The 20,337-nt window shown below is 37.0% G+C and overlaps 1 protein-coding gene across 2 annotated transcripts in view; it reads left to right on the forward strand.

Annotated features, from left to right (window-relative positions):
- Nucleotides 1-20,337, forward strand: part of Zc3h12b (zinc finger CCCH-type containing 12B) — a 190,196-nt gene that overhangs the window by 27,158 nt on the left and 142,701 nt on the right. For both annotated transcript variants that reach the window (XM_040744216.1, XM_013121302.3), the window contains exon 2: nt 12,148-12,222. The gene's annotated coding sequence lies outside the window, so the exon portion shown is untranslated. The remainder of the gene's footprint in view (nt 1-12,147; nt 12,223-20,337) is intronic.

Here is a 20,337-nt window from a genome sequence, read left to right on the forward strand (position 1 = left end):
GGGAAACCATACTGGAATTCTATCAGTCTTCCCAGGACTACTGAGGTCATGAACCTTAGAAAAGAATCTACTATCACTACTTTGCTAGACCAGCATTCCTTACTATATTATGCATCCTTATACTCACAGATAAGTGTAGCTACCACCCCATCAAAGAAACTTTCCCTTTAGAGCAACTGGAAACCATCACAGAAGATAACAAATGGTCACAATGAGATCATGTGATTGTGGGGTGCCCATGCCCAGTAGATACACCTATATTCCTCTTCCTGCATCTACTGCTCAGGGGACATCAGTGAAGAGGGACAGAAAAAACTGTAAGAGCCAGAATATCACAAAATGGCTGTGAAGCAGTCTCTCCTAGAAACAGCTGTTTAAACAGGACCAGAGCAATGGCTATATCAGTAGACATGCTAATGTGGAAGGGGGGCCTAATAACTTCTGAGAGATGGAGAATTAGTTTCTCCCAGCGATGCAGCCCCATTTTTATTATCCAACATAAAGTGGTCAGCCCTGAAACCACATACACACAAACAAGAAAAGTGGACTTAGCAGGTTGCATTTATATATCTGTGTGTGTGCGTGCACACACACACACACACACACACACACACACACACACACACCGATGTATGTAACAATAATAACCAAAGAAAAAGAGGCTGTCAACTTGAGAGTGGGGGTCCTAGGAAGGCTTGGAGGGAGAGTACATGAGAGGACCTTCTGGGAGGAACAGGAAGGAGGAAAGTAATATAATTCTATTTTATTTTAAAATGTATTAAAATGTGAGCTTCATTACTGCTTTTACTGGCAAAACAGAAATCATTTCTATAGAAAATGGCCTTAAAAAATAAAATGTTGAACACTCACCCTTTTCTGTTCTTCCCTTTCCTAAAATAGAAGTCTCTAAGTTGTATTAAACTCTTCTGCATTCCAAGTGGGGCAGCAGCAAGTAATAGAAATCTGGGTTATTCTCAGCTGCCTTCAGACATGTTGAGCATGCTGGGCCCTGTCAGTGTTCTGAGAGTGGTGGTATTTGAGCCTTGAGTAGCTCTCTGAAAAAAAAAAAACCAAAACAGCATGTTAGACATATGTTATAACACTTTCCCTTCCCAATGAGAGTCTGAGAGTTGGAAATTTTTTCCCTCTTGTTCCATACTTAGTGGGGGTGTTGGGTGGGCCTTTACTGCAAATATTTGTCTTATTTTCAATGGTCCCACCACCTGGCACCCTTTAATACCAGTGTTCAGACTCAGGGAAGATGTAACTTAATTCCACATACACAGCACCCACCTGTGCCCCAGAAATCTACCTTTGACACACATTTAGGCTTTTATTTTTTCCCTCTCCAGGAAGAAGCCAACAATTGGATTTTCTCCTGATTGTACTGTGCTGAGCTGGACAAAAAGATCATGGCCAGTAAATACCACAGCTTTCATCTTGATATTACTATAGCTGGTTTCATGCTTGCCTGAGGTTCAGGAGCCTATTCGATGGTTTCTGGATTTCTCTTTGAGGAATTAGTCTATGTTGTTGAATTTGGTTATTCCCATTGTAAAAAAGAAGGTCTCAGGCAATATTTTCTACAGTCTTGTTCACATAAGCAGTCTCCATTTTATTGTTTTCTTTTCATTCTTTTTAAAAATTTTTTCTAGAGATCTATATCTGTGATGGTACAAATTTTAGACTATTGGTTACGTTCCACAGATGCCTAAGAGTCTAGGCTCCCCGCCCCCCCAACACTATTTTTTTTCTTTTCTTGTTAAGACCAGGTAAATTATACCTAACTTCTGTCTTCAACTTTGATAACTCTGTTGCTTACCTGGGCTCTATATTGAGTGCATGTAGCTATTAAAAGACATTAGCTATTTGTTTTATAGGTTATACAATTTCTATTTGGGTGTTTAAATTAAAACTGACTCCCATTTCTTTGCTGAGAGTTTCTAATTTTTGCATTTGTTTCAAGAGTATTTTAATTGCTTGTTGAAAATTTTTATGTGACTTTTTGATAAATAGATTTTTATTTTAGTTAAAATATATTTACATAACTTCCTCTATTCCTTTCATCTCTCAATTCCCTCTCATGTCCTCTCCCTTTAAACCCTTGAATTCATCTTGGTATTCATGTTCAGTTAATTATCTTTTATCATTCAGCTTATGGTTTCCATAGCTGTTGATGAGGAGTAATTTTTCATTGTGTCTTAGACATTTTGGCTACTATTTAGGAAACTTTTGATCCTATTTAAGTCATTGGTTTTATCAGGCAGTCATTCTTTTAGTTAAGCATATATATCATGGACTACCTTATTGTTTATTTAAAAATTATTCATATGATATGCTTTGATTATAATCTTTTCCCTCTTCTGACTCTTCCCAGATTACCCCAGCTTCCCTTCCCACCAACTTTCATGCCCCCTTCTCTTCCCTTTTCAAAACAATAACAACAACAAAACATAGTAAACTTCAAAATGAAATAAAAACAAACAAAAATCCCAACAAGTCAAAAATAGCAAGACAAAAGCACACAGAAAAACATGGAGTCTATTTTTTGTATGACAACTACTCCAAGGCATGGGACCTGCAATGAAATATGTTGTTATACCCAGTGACACTCCATTGAAGAAAACTGATTTTCCCCTTTCCAGCAGATACCAATTGCAAATTGCTTTTTGTTTAGAGGTGGGATTTTGTCCCACTCCTTCTCAGGGCTGCAATTTTGATTGGTTTGAATTTGTTCAGTTCTTGTGCATTCTATCACAGTCTTTGTGAGTTATTACATGTACCAGACCTCTTCTATCTGAGTAATGCTATTTCCTTGGAGTCATCTTCCACCTCTGACAGTTACAATTTTTCTATCTTTTCTTCCACTTAGATCCCTAAGCCTTGAGGGGAGGGGCTTGATAAAGACATTCAGTTTAGAACTAAGATATCCAAAGTCTCTAACTTTCTACATATTGCTCAGTTGCAGTCTCTGCATTAATTAAAACCTACCACAAAAAGAAGCTTCTTTGATGAGGGCTGAGTGAGGAACTCATTAATGGCTATAGCAGTATGTCATTAGGAGTCATTTTATTGCTATCAGAATAATAGTAGTAGGTTTTACCCAAGGTTTATGATCTACCTAGTCTCAGATTCATGGCCACTTACCAGTGTGAGGTATGGGTTCTATCTCATGAGGTGGGCCTTAAATCCAATAAAAAAAAGTAGTTGGTTACACCCACAAGCTTTGTGCCACTATTGCATCAGTATATCTTACAGGCATGTCTCTGTTGTAGGTCACAGAGTTGGTAGGTGGATGAAATTGATCATTACTTTTCTACTCTGGTAATATGCAAAGTACCTTCTAGCATCATAAATGCTAGTAAGTAGGAATGAAGCTTCTGGCTAGGGACTAGCTTTATTTTTTCATGTTAGAAAGTGCAAGTTAAGTTGTACCTTTAGTAGTATGACCTTCTGACAGATGTCTTGACTTTTTTCTTTTAAAACAATCTTTTCTCATTTTACATACCAATCCCAGTTCCCACTCCCCTTCCTCCAATTGTTCTCCCCACTTTCCCTCCATCTCACCCCCCATCCACCCCTCAGAGAGGGTAAGGGTTCCCATGGGGAGTCAACAAAGTCTCACACATCACATAGAGACAGCATCAAGACCCTCTCCCTATATCTAGACTGAGCAAGGTATCCCTCCAAAGAAAATGGGCTTAAAAATAGTGCAAGCACTAGGGATAAATCCTGGTCCCTCTGCCGGTGGCCCCACAGACTGCCCAAGCCACTCAACTGTTGCCACATTCCGAGGGCCTAGTTTGATCCCATACAGGTTCCCTTGCTGTCAGTTCAAAGTTAGTGAGCTCCCACTAGCTCAGGTCAGCTGTTTCTGTGAGTATCCCAAAAATGGTCTTGACCCCTTTGCTGAGATTATTGTTTTTCCCTCTCTACAACTGAACTCTGAGAGCTAGGAACAGTGCTTATCTGTGGATTTCTGCAGATGTCTTGATTTTTACATTCAGTTTTGAAACCTCATAATAGGCATTTTCCCATCATTATAGATTCCCTTCCTACCCATACCCTTTGGACTCTGACATGAGAGTGATGCACTATAAATTCGCTTTTCACTTTACAGGCCACTGATACTCCATAAAAAATTGCCATAGCGATCCCTCCTACTTGGGACACCTTCCATGCTTTTGCTTTATGTCTCCTGGTGGCTTTGGTACTAAATGTTTGAGAAGTAAAATGAGTTAGTTTGATTTAATTGGTTTTGGGTATTTACCAAGGAAAATACTTCCAGGGGAGCTGAAGATATATGAAAAGGATAGTTAGAGAGATTGAATATGGAATCCAGGCACACTCTCTCTAAAAGGATATGGACAGGGTACATATGAAAGGATATAAAAGGATGATGATGGAGTTAGATGTCTAAGATGAACATATAACCGGTAAATTTTAGGAGTATTCATAATCTAGAGTGTTACAAAAGATGAGAATAGAATACACTAAAATGTGACTTGGGGGCCTGTGAGTTGGCTCAGTCAGTAAAGGCATTACCAGTGGCTCACCAAGCCTGATGACCTGACTTTGATCTATGGAACCCACATGGTAAAAGGAAGGAGAGAGCCAACTCCCACAAGTTATCCTCTGACCTCCACATGAGCAGCATGGCATTAGTGCCCATGCACATGCATACGCACGTAGCTAAAACAAATATATGTAAAATAAAAGTTTTAAATTAAGTTTTTGACTGTGATATAATCAAACGTATTTAAACATGGGACAGGGTAGCTGACTTCATGTGAAAAGAAAGATCATAGTGAATCAAGAAGTCAGTCAGGGAACTGGAAGGACAGAAAATTTCTGTTTATGCCCGTGTAAAACCAGAAATTCTTTGAAAACAATAGGCAAAAAGTACCCTTAGTGCAAGCATTTCAAAATATAACTTGAAACTTAGTGATAGAATGATGAAGTCTGTTTCATGAGTTCTGATCAGAAATATTTCAAAAGTGAATGAAACAACATTAAAAATACCAGAGCATTGGACACAGTGACAGTGTTTATGAAACACTTTTGCACTTAGCAATGATGTAAAATGGACATGCTATTGTGGTTCATGGGAAAAAATGATTAATAACTTATTTTACTTACTTTTATGTTTCTTTTTTTTTGTTTTTGAGACAGGGTTTCTCTGTTTAATAGCTCTGACTGTCCTGGAACTTACAGAGATCCTCCTGCCTCTGGCTCCCAAGTACTGGGATTAAAGGTAAACACCACCACTGTCCGGCTAGCACTCATTTTTATATATTTTCTGTTCTCACATATACTGTTGGGTTAGTGATGTTGCTTAGATTTGTATTAATCTGTGGAAAAGGTTCCTGGCTGCTCATTTAAATTAAACTAACAAAGTCTTTAAAATTAATGCTGAATATTATAATCATTTTTGAAAAATCATATAGGAGAGTGAGTCTCAAAAAGGAGAAAAGGATTTTGTATAGTAATGGAAGAATTCCTGGGGAGCTTTTGCAAATCACTATTTTAATAAACAGCCTTTTAGTGATAGGAGTTACTAGTAGGTGAAGGCCCATGAAATCTCAGATATGGGCCAGAATGAGGCATCTACAATGTTTCTAATGTCCTGCCAACATTAAAAAAATAATTAAGAGAGGTTACAATTGTGAGGAAATTTATTGTGAGGTAAATGTACACACTCAAGTGATAAGTGCAGGCTTCTCAAGAAACACTGTTGAGATTTTGGATAGATTGTTTTATGGGTAAATTTTAATGGAGATGATTCTCTGTGAGTTAATGTTAGGGAAAAGTGAAACATTCTAAGAATAGGTCAGGACTTTCCTGGAATAGGGCTTTATAATAGTTACTGTTTGTTTGATTGATTAAGAATATTTTTTCATATAACGTTATAATCATGGTTTCCTCTCCCTTAACTCCTTCCAGATCCTCAACAACTCCCCAACAATCTAAATCTATACCTTTTCTTTCTCTGTCTCATTAGAAAACAGACCTGCCTTTTAAGAGTGGTTTGTGTCCTCAGTGAGACTTCATTGCAGAAAACTAATTCTTCCTCGTGTGTGGTTATCCATTTGAGATAGGTTGTGTGTTAGGAGAGGGGTTATGTCCACTTCTCCTCTCAGTACTGAGACCCCATCTGGCACAGACTCATGCAGGTCCTGTGTGTGCTGCCAATTCTCAGTGAGTTCATATGTGTGTCCATTCTGTTAGATCTAGAAGGCCTTGTTTCCTGGGTGTCTTCCATCCCCATTGACTCTTAGAGTCTTTCTGCCTACTCTTTCAAAGTTCCCTGAGCCCTGAGGGGAGGGATTTGATGGAGACATGCTTTTAGGATTGAGTATTTCAAGGTGTCTCACTCTCTACACATTGCCCAGTTGTGATTCTCTGTATTTGTTCTAGTCTACTGCAGGAGACAACTTCTCTGATGACTGACAGCTAAGCAAGACACTGATTTATGAGAACAGCATAATGTCATTACAAGCCATTTTATTGCTGTTTTCCTTTATCATACCGGCAGTATTTGGTTTTTGTTGGGGGAAGCCCTGTGCATTTGTCAATAAAGTACTGTTGAGCCAATAGGAAACCTAGATAGGAGGGACTAGGAGTCCAGGAGGACTCTGGGAAGGAGAAACACAGGAATTCAAGATGTAACCGCAATGGGGTAGGAAGCCCGGAACGTCTCCGGTAAGAGAAATACATAGATTAACAATTATGGGGTAAATACTTAAGTCAGAGCTAGCCAGTAAGAAACAAACAAGGCCAACAGCTTCATAATTATTATAGCCTCCTGTGTGTTTATTTGGGACTGATGCGGATCTGGAACCAGGCGGGCGGGAAAGCTTCTCTCAAAGAAAAAGCTTCTCTTTACAGGTTTTACCATAGGTACATGGACTATCTCGTGGGTTCTTGGCCACCTGAGCAGTGCCAAGCATGGCTTTCTTCTCATGGAGTGGGCCTTAAGTTCAATCGGATGGTAGTTGGTTACTCCTACAAACTTGAGCCACTATTGCATCAGTCTATCATGCAGGCAGGTTGCCATTGTAGATCAAAGGGTTTGCAACTGCATTGCCTACTACTTAACAGAATCTAGTACTATGAACACTATTCAGTATGGGTGAAGGTTCTAGGTAGGCACCAGCTTGACTTCTCCATTTTCCGTAAGTTATGTAGGTGTTGTCTTCAACAACAGGGCCTTGCCATCATTTTGTGGAGCACAGTAAATAACCTTGACAATATCCTGTGTTGTTTGGGGTTTTACATGAAGCTCCTTAGGCCAGCAACATAATTAGATATAACCCATTTCTAGCACTGGAGGTTTCATTTGGTGAGAGATGCCTAGTTGGGGCTTTGTACCCCCCTTTATTTTGTGATTCCATTTATATTTCTTACACATATGTACATATTTTAAGAAGCTTAAATGGAAGTGAAGGGTGAAGGAGGGACAGCTAAAACTAAGAAAATTTGAGTGATGTATGTGATGGTTGCTTTTAATTGTCAATCTTATATAACTTAGAATCACCTGGAAAGAGAGTATCATGAGGGAATTGTGTAGATCAGGTTGGCTTGTGGGTTGGTCTGGGGAGAATTGTCTTGATTACATGAATTCATGTGGAAAGATTTAGTCTACTGTTGGTGGCATCATTCCCTGTGTAAGGAACGGTTCCTGAACTGTGTAAGAATACTGCGGAGGGTGAGCACAAGTAGGCAGTGCAATGTATTCTTTTCTCTCTGCTCTTAAATGTAAATGTGTTGTGATTAGCTGTTTTTAAGTTCCTGCCACCTTGACTCTCTACTAAATAGACTAAATCATGGAATTGTGGGCTATAGTAAACTTTTCCTCCCAAATTGGTTTTTCTCAGGGTATTTTATAATAGCAACCAAATGAAACTGGCCAGGTTTGCTCCCTCTCTATGTTTTTAATTGGATTTTTAGGATTTGTCATGGCATCAGATGCCATGTTAGTAACATGCAGTTTCAAAAGGCAAATTATATAGAAATGCTCTTTAATGAAAAAAATGATAGTTTAGCAAGCATCTTCATTAGTCATGTTGTACATAGCCAGTTTCGAGCACTCATGTAAAGTACAGTTCTAGCATCAGTCTTTAACAGCTATGCAGATGGCTATGCCCTGCCCTCATGTCTACCTCAAGAGTGACACGTAGTCCTTAGCTCTCCATCTAGATTTTAGAACATTTTAAAACTGTTACCTGTTCACCTTCTGCTCACTTTCCATTGATGCAAAATTCACACTCACAGAGCAGATTCAGAATGACCTGGTAATGTCTTCAAATGGTGTAATTTGCAGCCCTTTTTCTTGGTCTAGTTTTGTATAATGACATATAATATATATATATATATATGAATATATATATTATCTCTTATACTTGATAATAATTTAGTAACTTCAGTAAATTCTTTTTTTTATCTCCTGAATGTGGTGTCTATTCCCTGCTGTCTTACAAAGATACTGTAGTGGCTGTTAGGTGCTCCAGAGTCAGATTGCCTTTGTTTGAATTTGAGCTGGCAGTTTATTGGAATCTGTGACTGTGAATGGGTTACTTAATTTGTACCTTCTCCTGGAAAATGATGATAATTAATACCCAATCTCTTCTTCATGAACTTATAAGAATTAAAAGAGCTAATGTATGTAATCTATTTAGAACAGTGTCTGGCACATCTACTGTCAGCATCAGTGAGACATGCAGCCATACAAGGCCAGCTGTAGCAGCCTGAGGAGTTCTTTTTAGAAACCTTTATTCACTCTCAATTCTTGATATACACCACAGAAAAGAAATCTCTATAATATTTCTTATATATATATATATAATATATATTATTTGAGGACTGACCACTTGGTATTGGATAACTAATTGCAGGACTGTTCCCTGAGGAATACTATTTCTGTGGCTCTCATTATTCGTTATTTTCTTGTAGTTCTTTGTCTAATGTGTTGGGGCCCAGTCTGATTTCCTTCTTGCATAATAGCATGCCAGTTGGTGTTGCTCTTATTGAGGTATTATTTAAGCAGCCACATTGTTGCAATATTATAGGTATAGCTTCCTTCATATTTCTAGGAGTTGCAATCTCACAACAGGTACCCTGTTCCAAGTAGCATTATGGAATGAAAAGATTTTATTTATGTGTAGCAATATACACACATATATTCCTGGTGTGTATGTGTGTGTGCAACAACAATTAAAGAAAAAGACCAGAAAGCATGTATTTGTGATAGAGAACAAGTGTGTGGAGTTATGGAAGGGGTTGGAGGGAAGAAAGGTAAAATAAAGGGGAAATTACATATATTTTAATTTCAAAATATGAGATATACAAAATAAAAAAGAATTTTGGAAGAGTTATTATGAAGCAAAATTGGAGTTTATAAAGTAAAGCTTTTATTCTAGATTTAGGGAAAGCATTAAGAAAGGGAAAGAGGTGTGTAAAAGAACAGCAATAGAGGAAGCAAGAAAGAAACTTGCATTTAAGTAGCTATGTATATGATTTTGATGGCTGTTGAAGTTACATTGTTCAAAATGTTTAAAAGTTAAGGTTTGGAATACTTTACTCTCTGGTCACTGTCGACTGATTAAAAGCTTTCACATTTATAAAATTTTCATTATCTGATATTGTAAAAGGGACTCTGAAGATGTTGCTCAGTTAAGGATTGTGAGATATGATAATGACCCTGGATTATTTTGATGGGCCATAATGTCATCACAGATGCCATTATATGAAGGAGACAGAGGAAGCTGGTCCAGAAGAGATGACAAGGTAACTGTTAATAGAGCTTTTAGAGTAAAAGCCCAACTCTAGCAGTCCCAATAAGCAAGGCTCAGCCTTCCATTCCTCCATTAAAGCAATACAAGAAATAGCAAAAGTAGAAAAGGACGATTTTAGTCAAAGTGGCTGTATTGGGAAAAGGAACAAATAAAGGACCAGTGAGCCCCAAGTCAATCTTCAGGGTGCTGGAATGATGTTTTTACATTACACAGGGGGTAAGAAGTATGCGAAATTAGAAAGTCTTGGTCAAAGTGCAGCCTTTCTCATTATTGACCTTTGCTTGGTCTCCTATGTCTTCAAAGTGGTTTGATAGATTATCAGAGATTTGTGCAATCTCTTCCAGGGAGGCAAGTGACTTCTCTTATTGTCACCAGGGCTTCTCTTTTCCTAGCATGAACTTATTGGGGACATTTTTAATTCGCTGGAGTCCATTGTTTCAATAGTCTGGTATCTAAAATGAGGAGCACAAGTGTCTCTTTAGAGTACCTTCCCTCCTGCTGGTTAAATGATTAAACTTGTCAAATGATGGCTTAAACACTACAGTGATGGCTTTCATTGTGAAGAAAGGGCCACTAGGTAAGAGTGCAGATTTAAAACTTGAAACTGTGGAGCAAATGTGACCCTGCTGATACATTGACTTCTTTTTCCTACACGGCATTGATTTTTAGCTTCTATAAAAGCAGGAGACTGTTTGTTATTTTAAGTTAACAACTCTGTGGCAACTCATTTTAGAAGCCACAGGAAAATTATATGTATCAGAGTGTTACTGATGTTAGGATCAGAGCCTGTACTCTGGTAGATCTAACAAGCCAAGCTCAACCATCTGTCCATGATGGGAAAATTAACAAAGCTAAATTAATAATGAAAAGCAAAAAAAGGAGGAAAAGAGAGGCATATTTATTCAGCATGGACCATATTGACAAGAGGGACAGAGATCCAGTGATTCCCACAAATCTTCAGGGTCCTAAGATGAGGGTAAAGGTTAAATAAAAGGTGAGATAAATGCATAACTAAAGAGTGTTACCAAGGTGTGGATCTCCTGCCCACCACTCTCAGTTCTAATATCCACCAGGTCATTCTCTCCTGTAGTGTCATCTGGCCAGTTGTAAATCTTTTCTGGAGATAAGTTCCTCCTCAGTTGGGCCCTAGGGCTTTAGCCCTTTTCTCTTCTTAAGGAAACTGTAATTTTTGGGTCCATTGTTTCAATAATTTAATGGTCAAAGGGAGAGTTACAAGTCTTTCTTTAGAATATCCTCATTTCTGTCGTGTAGCCCAGTAACATCATTATCTTTCATCTTGCTAACTCTAGCCATCATCACAGCCTGTCAAAATTGTAGAGGACAAAATGGGAAAATGTTGATTTAGGACACTAAGAATGCAGTTGTGTCTTATTTTCAATTCTATTGGTATGATAAAGACCATGACTAAATGTAAATTGGGGAGACAAGGGATTATTTTGCCTTACACCGTACATTCCATCATTTAGGGAAGTCAGAGCATGAAAGACAGGAACTGAAGCAGAGGCCATGTAGGAATGCTTCTTACTGTCTTACTCATTAATCCAGTGCTCAACCTGATTTCTTACACAAGTCAGAGGTAGCATCCAAACAATGGGCTGGGACCTTCCATATCAGCCATTAATCATGAAAATTCCCCCAGCAGTTTTGCCTATGGAGCAATATAGTGGAGGCATTTTCACAGTTGAAATTTCCTCTTCCCAGATGACCTTGCTTTATATCAAGGCAAGAAAAAATTTAACCAGTACAATTTCAGAGGTCATATAAATCAGATTTCAGCTAGTGGAACTTTAAAGTGGGACTGCAGAAATAATCATCCCAGGTGTGGATTAACTTTGGAAACATTGTTCATTTATACTATACAGCAGATTTATGATGGCTAGAGAGATGGCTTGTTTATTACAGGCTAGGCTCACAACCAAAAATAGATTCATGAAATACAATAAACTTGGGAGCCCATTCCACATGGGGGGATGCTCTCTTAGCCTGGACACATGGGGAAGGGCCTAGGTCCTTTCCCTGGATGAAATGACAGACTTTGGAGATCCCCCTAAGGAGGGTCTTACCCTCTCTGGGGAATGATGTGGGGATTGGGCTGGGGGTGGGGAGGTGGGAGTGGGGCTGGTGGAAAGAGAAGGGGGGAGCTGGGATAGACATTTGAAGCATGCATGTTTCTAATTTAAATAAACATACATAAAAAGAAAGAAATACAATAAAATTCTTCCCAGGAACATTTAAGAGGCAGAAACTTGTTAGAAATGGGTTCCTGGGGATGAGGCTTGAGGTTTTATGACCTGATCATATTACTTATCTGCTTTCTGCTTGTTTGCTTCAGATGCAACGTGACCAAACGTCTGACAATCCTGCTGCCATATCTTCACTGGCATGATGGACTGTATCCATTCAAACTGTAAGCAAAAATAACCACTGTCTTATAAGATATTTTGTCACAGAAATGAGAAAAGTAACACATGCCCCCAATCTACCCTCCCTCCATCTCTCCTTCTTTTCTTCCTTCTTTCCTTTCTTCCTTCCCTTATTAAACTTAAATTTATGGCCTAGTTCAAGGTGACCTTAAACTTGACTCTGGGTCATAGCACTAGAATCATATGAATGCTATTTGTTGTATGAGGCCCAGATAGCAAAGGCTTTCTAGTCTTGCTCTGAAATTTACCTTTAAAAACATATGTTCTTACAAGGTAGCTTAATTTTTGTCACTCCCAATCACAGTTTCAGAATAACAAATGATGCAATTACCAATGCACTTTCCATTTAAAGCTATATAAGTACTATTTCCATTTTGTATACCTAATAACACATTTTCAACAATACTTTTGACTGTGTTTGCCCACGTTGCAATCCTATGTGGCTTCAAATAAGTGTGATTTTTCTTTTACTTTCACTAGACTGACTTGATTCTAAGTCACCAACATTGTTTCGTTTTGATTTTTCATTTTTAGATACTGAGAACTACCACCTGAAAATGTACCAGGTTATTTATGTAGAGTATCTTTCCATACTTTACAAATAATCCCATTTTATATGTGAGAAACCAAGGGTCAGAGTAATTGAATTCTCTAAGATCATATAATCAGTATCTGAGTAGTCTCTAAATATAGTGGGTGTTACTTAAAAATTGGAGTGGAGATGGAAGTGTGGGAGAAACGTGTCTTTAGTCAGTTTCATTATTATTTGAATGTCATATAGCACACTTATATAAACCAAGATGATATATGTATTGATACAGTTAAAAGGCACAGTGAACACTAAATGTATGAGGCAGGTGTCAAAGTAAAACAGAGCACACTGTTTCACACTGACTGTTTTACATAAGTAGAAAGAGTACACTTTAAAATAACAAGTAATAATATATGATCCAGTAATTTCGCTGTTTGTTTTCACTGTATCATATGCTATACAGAACTGTATATGCTATATCTTATAGGTATCACATTAAAAAGTCAGTTTTACTTTAAAATTCAGATTAAATCTTGATCATGAATATATGCCATTTGATACTCTTTGCTGCATAAAATAGTATGAGGACTTCTATGTATGTTTGCATTGTGAGACAAGCTAGTCACTTTCTCATGGAATATCATTTTTATAAAAAGGAGCAATCAACAGAGCAACTGTGGTTATTCAAAACATCAATATTTTGCAGACTTCTTTCAAAAAAAACAATGAGATGAACCTCTTACTTCATGGCAAACAGCTGAGAATATATGTGACCAATGATAAAATTTAAGCTTTCAGATTAAAATTTGAATTTTGGAAAATGTGTTCCCATCACAATAAACTACATAGTTTCTTGATGATATCGTTCAGTAATATTTCATGGAGGTTTAATTTTTATGTTGTGTGATGAAATGGGAAGGTCTGCACAACTCAGTGGGTTTAAAATAAATGTTTAAAACATGGTGTTGTAGCCGGGCATTGGTGGCGCACGCCTTTAATCCCAGCACTCGGGAGGCAGAGGCAGGCGGATCTCTGTGAGTTCGAGACCAGCCTGGACTACCAAGCGAGTTCCAGGACAGCCTCCAAAGCCACAGAGAAACCCTGTCTCGAAAAACAAAAACAAAAACAAAAACATGGTGTTGTGAAATTATGCGTGTGTAAAACTAGTATTCAAAGTGGAAGGTGGGGACTTCTGGTTTCTGTCTTGGCATGCAAATAGCTTAGAAGTCATTTAACCCCATAATAACAATTAAGCAAACTGAAAAACAGCAATCTTCCTTAAAGATAGCAGAGAACTGACATGCTGTTGAAAACCACAGAGCCATGAGTTGAATTAATGGGGCAAATATAGAGACTCACATCTTAGCAGGTAAGAGACCTTCAAGCAGAACCTTTGTAGGAACCAGCAGTTGTGAAGAAAACCTGAATCAGGTGTCTATAATGAAGTTCTGGGGAAAATTGGGAGAGAAAGGAACTTAAGCTTGCGTATGTATCAGTAGAAACCTCCAGAAGTAGAAAGCAAAAGGATAGCAAAACAAAACAAAAGTAACAACAAAAAATCCCTAAACCTGGAAACTTTGTAGTATTAAAAAGAAAATCCAAGAACTGTGAGGCAAATAAAAATACATAATGTATGTCAAATGTGAGTGTTAAAAGGTGAAAATAAGGATATTGAAGCAAAACTGAGAATTCCTTCAAGGTATTATCAGATACCAAATCACAGATGCAGGGAGCCCAACTAAATGCCCAAATAGATGGTAGAACACCAGATGAAACCAAATCACACCAAATTAAATTAAGGCTAGGTGGATCATATAAAAACAACAGAAATCCAAAGGTAAAGAAAAAGTATTGAAATAAATCAGAGGAAAAAAAAAGACCTTACTTAAAATATAAGACATATTCGGCTTCTCAGAAACCATGAAAGCAAGAAATACAATACAATTTAAAATTTGAGAGACCTAATCCACATCAAACTAGAATTCTGTGCCCCAAAAATTATTCTTTAAAAGTGAAGGGGAACTACTTTCTCAGAAAATCAGAAATTAAAGGAGTTTGTTAACTAGTAGGCCTGCCCTGTGAGAAATAAAAGAAGTTTCTTTAGAGAACTGAACACTGAACTAAATGAAATGTAAAACCAGATAGCTATATCAAGAAACACCACAAATGTTGTAATTCTAGATTCCTAGACCTAAGTGCAAAAACATGAACAACCAAGACAGTGGTGCCTCTTGAGAAGCCAGCAACCATATTGTAATATGCCCCGAGAAAAGCAATTTTGCTGAAGCATAAGGTAGGGACTTCAGAACAGCAATTATGAATATGCTCAAGGATGTAATGAAGATATGGATTAATGTCTCAATTAAGACCATGAACAAACAGTTGAATGAAATAAGAAAAACAATTTAAGATATGAAAGTAGAATTCAATAAAAAATAGAATTCCTAGGAACAGCCAAACTGAAATAAACTCAAAATTAACAACTTAGGAAATAAAAAATTTAAGCCTCACTATGAGATTAAAAGACATAGAAGAGTGAATTTCAGGTCCCGAACATAAGATAGGTGAAATGGATAGCTCAGTAAAAGAAAATGTCAAAACTGAAAAAAATTAGGCACAAAATATCCAGGAAATCTGGGATACTACGAATAGACTAAAAGCCCTACAAAAATTACAGGTATAGAAGAAGAAGAAATCAAGGTCAAAGGCATAAAAAATACTTTATTATTTCTATTTTTAATCTTATTTTTGAGATTATAATAACATTTCAACATTTCCCTTCCTTTTCCTCCCTCCAAATCATCCAACGCACTGGTACCCCTTCAAATTTATGGCCTCTTATTTCACTAATTAAGGATATTTCTCCAGTCTAAAGAAAGAGATGCCCATCAGGTTAGAAGAGGCAAACAGAACACCAGATGAACAGAACCAGATTAGAAACTCTATACCACACATAATAATCATCATTAAATGTAAAGAACAATAAAAGAATATTAAAAGATAAAAGAAAAGTGTAAGTCAAATATAAAGGGAGGCCCAATAGAACAACACCTGACATTTCAGTGAAGACTCAGAAAGATGGAAGGGCAAGGACAGATGTTATACAAGCCCTGGAAGACCATAGATGCCAGCCCCAACTACTATACCCAGAAAAATCCATCAATGACAACTAACTGAGAAGGAAAACCATTTTATGATGAGAACAAATTTAAGCATTTTTCTGTCCACCAATCAAGGTCTACAAAAGACACTGGAAGGAAAACTTCAGTCTGAAGTGAAAGTTAAATAACCTAATAAAATAAAGAACAGCTCACTAAAGAAGGGGGAAGAAGTATTTATCCCTAATGTATGAGTGGACTTTGAGAGCCCATTCTCCATGGAGGGACACTCTCTCAGCTTAGATACACAAGGGAGAACCTAGGTCCTGCCTCAAATGATGTGACAGATTTTGATGATCCCTCATTGGAGGCCCTGGGGAGTGGATGTGGGGTGGAATAGGAGGTTGGTGGGGGGAATAGGAGAACGGGAGGGAGAGGGAACTGGGATTGGTATGTAAAATAAGATTGCTTTTAATTTAAATAAAAACTAATAAAAAAGAAAAAAAGAGGGGGGGAAGAATGCCAAAGTAAAATAACAGGAATTAGTAAAAACTGCTGAATAATAACTTTAAATAAATGATCTCAATTTCCCAATTAAAAAGATATGGATTAATAAACTGGATTAGGAAAGAGTATCCATCTTCCTGCTGAAACCAAGAAACACACCTTGCCATCATGGACAGATACCACCTTACGGTGAAAGAGTGGAAAAAGGCATTCTAAGCAGATGGAACCAAGAAACAAACAGGCAGTTATTTCAATATCTGACAAAATAGACTTTAAACCAAAACTGATCAAAAGAGATAGGAATGAATGCTATGTATGCATTAAAGGAAAAATCCACCAAAAGTAACACAATTCTAAATATTTATGCACCAAATAGAAAGGAACCCAACTTCATTAAAACAACAATAACAAACACTACTACATCTAAAGATACCCTTTGACCCCCCCACACACAAAGTGTTAGTGGGCAACTTCAATACCCCAATCTCTCCTTAGATAGATCATCCAGACAAAAACTGAACAGAGACATGCTGGATTTAAATATCATCATGCATCAAATGGAACAAGCAGATATTTACAGAACATTTCACCCAAACAGAAAAGAATATACCTTCTTCTCGGCAGCTCATGTAACAAAACTGACCACATATTTGGGCACAAAGCAAGTCTCAAGAGATATAAGAAAATTGAAATAACATCCCACTTCCTACAGCAGATTAAAGCCGGATATCAACAACAGAAACAACAGAAAGCCACAAATTCATGGAAACTGAACAACTCACTGCTGGAAGAAAAAAATATGTCAAGACATAAAAGAAGAAAGTTAAAAACTTGTAGAACTGAATGAAAATGAAAACACATGTCCAAACTTATGGAACTCAATGACAGCAGTTGTTTGAGACAAGTTTATGGAGAGATTTCATATTAATTATGTAATAATACATTTGAAGTCTCTAGAAAAGCAAGAAGAAATGATAACCAAATAGAACAGACAAGAAGAAATTATCAAACACATGGCTGAAATCAATAAAATAGAAACAATAACAAACAATCAAAAAACAGTACAAATGATCAATGAAACAAAGAGTTAGTTCTTTGAGAAAAATCAACAAGATCAATAGATCTTTACAAAAATTAACCAAAAGAAAGAGAGGTTCTAAATAATACTAGGTATGAAAAGGGAGTTCTTATAACAGACATAAAGGAAATTCATAGAATCTTAAGGCCATACTTTACAGTCTGTATTCCACCAAACTGGAAAACCTAAAAAATGATGGATTTCTTGACTTACCATACCAAAGTTAAACAATATGAAATAAACAATTTAAACAAACCCATAATGTCAGTAGAAATAAAAGCAAGAACTTAAAATTTCCTAACAACAAAAAAAGCCCCTGACTCAGAACAGAATCAAACTAGACTATCACAGAACTAATCCCAATACTCCTAATCCCAATTCTGTAAAATAGAAACTGAGAGAACACTTAAAAATTATTTTCCTGAGCCGGGCAGCGGTGATGCACATCTTTAATCCCAACACTCAGGAGACCGAGGAAAGTGAATCTCTGGGAGTTAGAGGCCAGCCTGGTCTACAGAGCGAGTTCCAGGACAGGCTTCAAAGTTACACAGAGAAACCATGTCTCGAATAAAACAAAAAAAAATCTTTCCCTGAAGCCATTATTACCCTAATTTATAAACTATACTAGGACTCAACAACAATAACAAAAATAAATTGTATATTAATATCCTTTATGAACATAGATGCAAAAATTCTCAAGAAAATACTGAATAGAAGAACACTACAAAAGATCATCCACCGTCATCAAGTAGGCTTCATCTTAGAGATGTAGGGATGGTTCAACATATAAATATAATCCACAATGTAAACAGACTGAAAGACAAAAAACCACATAATAATCTCATTAGATGCAGTAAAGGTCTTTGACAAAAATCTAACACTCCTTTATGATAAAAATCCTGGAAATTCTAGGAATACAAGGGGCATACCTAAACAAAATAAAGGCAATTTACATCACATCTATAGCCTACACTAACTTAAATGGAGAGAAACTTAAAACAATCCCACAAAAAAAGGAACAAGACAAGGCTGTCCACTCTATATCTGTTCTTGAAGTTCTAGCTAGAGCAGTAAGACAACAAAAGGATATCAAGGGGACACAAATTAGAAAGGAAGAAGTCAAAGTATCTTTATTGGCAGATGATATGATTTTATATATACATATATATATGTATATATATGACATGAAAATTTCCACCAGGAAACTTCTACAGTCAATCACACTTTCATCAAAGTAGCAGAATACAAAATTAATACATACAAATAAATAGCTTTCCTGTATACAAACAACAAACATACTGAGGGAAAAAAATCAGAGAAACAGTACCTTTAACAATAACCTTAAAAATAAAATAAAACATTGGAATAACTAATCAACAAAGTAAAATACTTGTATGATAAAAAATTTTAAGACATTGAAGAAAGAAATTGAAGAAGACACCATAAGATTGAAAACTCTCCAGTATGTGATTGTGAAAATGACCATCCTATTCTTTGCCAATTTGCTCTGGCAAAACCAGCAGAGACAGCTGATCTGAACAGGGGAGTGCTCTTGGACCCCAGACTGACAGTGGGGAGGCCAGAATGGGACTGATCTGGACCCCCCAAATGTGAGTGTCAGTGAGAAGGCCTGGGCAACCTATGGGGCCCTGAGCTGTGGATCAGTGTCTATCCCTGGTATACAATCTGTCTTCATGTGCCTATAGCACAAAGAGAGATGCTCTCTCAGCCTGGACTCTTAGAGGAGTGCCTTGACCCTACCAAGAGTAAAATGATAGACTCTAGATATCCCCTATGTGGAAGGATTTGGCAATAGGGTGGGAGGGAGGGTGGAAGGGGAGTGCGGGAGGAGGGGAGGGAGAGGGAACTGGGATTGACATGTAAAACAAGCTATTTAAAATTAAAATAAAAAATGATAAAAAAAAGAAAATGACCATCCTACCAAAAGCAGTCTTACAGACTCAGAGTAATCTCCAGCAAAATTCCAACACAATTCTCCACAGAAATTGAAAATATAATATTAAACTTGATATGAAAGCACAGAAATCCCAGGCTAGCTAAAATAATCTGGAATAATAAAAGAATTGGTTGTGGTATCACCATCCTTGATTTCAAATTGTATTACAGAGCTATAAAAAAGCACTCATCAATGGAATAGATAATAGACCATGAAATAATTCCGCACATATATGAACACCTGACTTTTTAACAAAGTAACCAAAAATACACACTGTAGAAAAGTCAGCATCTTCAACAAATGGGACTCGTCAAACTGGATAATTATATGTAGAAGAATACAAATAGATCTATTTTATCATCCTGTATAAAACTCAACTCCAAAAGGACAATGGCATCAACATAAGGTCAGATACTCTAAATCATATAGGAGAGAAAGGGATTAATAGTCTTAAGGTCATTGGCACAGGAAAGGCCTTTCTGAGAAGGATACTCTATAGCATAGTAATGATCAACAATTAAAAGTGGGAGCTCATGAAGCTTTCTGAAAAACCTCTGTGCAGCAGCAAAGGCCACCATCATTCAGGCAAAGCATCAGCCTACAAAATGGAAAAATAACTTTATCAATTACATATCTGATAGTTTGTGTTGAGAATGTATAAAACTGAGCATTCAAACTGAACATTAGAACTGTGTAATACTAGAACATTGGAGCACAAAAGGAGCTTAACTGAACATTAAGAAGGCAAATAACCCAATTAAAAATAGGGTACAGAATTAACAGAGAGTTCTTAAAAGATAAAACACAAACGAAACACAAATAAAAAAACACTTATCTGTTCAACACCATCAGCCATCAGGGAAATTAAAATTAAAACTACTTTGACATTTGATCTTTCAACATTCAAAACAATTAAACAAATGACAG

Source organism: Mesocricetus auratus, unplaced genomic scaffold, assembly GCF_017639785.1.
Source record: "Mesocricetus auratus isolate SY011 unplaced genomic scaffold, BCM_Maur_2.0 Super-Scaffold_100003, whole genome shotgun sequence".
In the NCBI taxonomy this organism is placed as follows: Eukaryota; Metazoa; Chordata; class Mammalia; order Rodentia; family Cricetidae; genus Mesocricetus; species Mesocricetus auratus.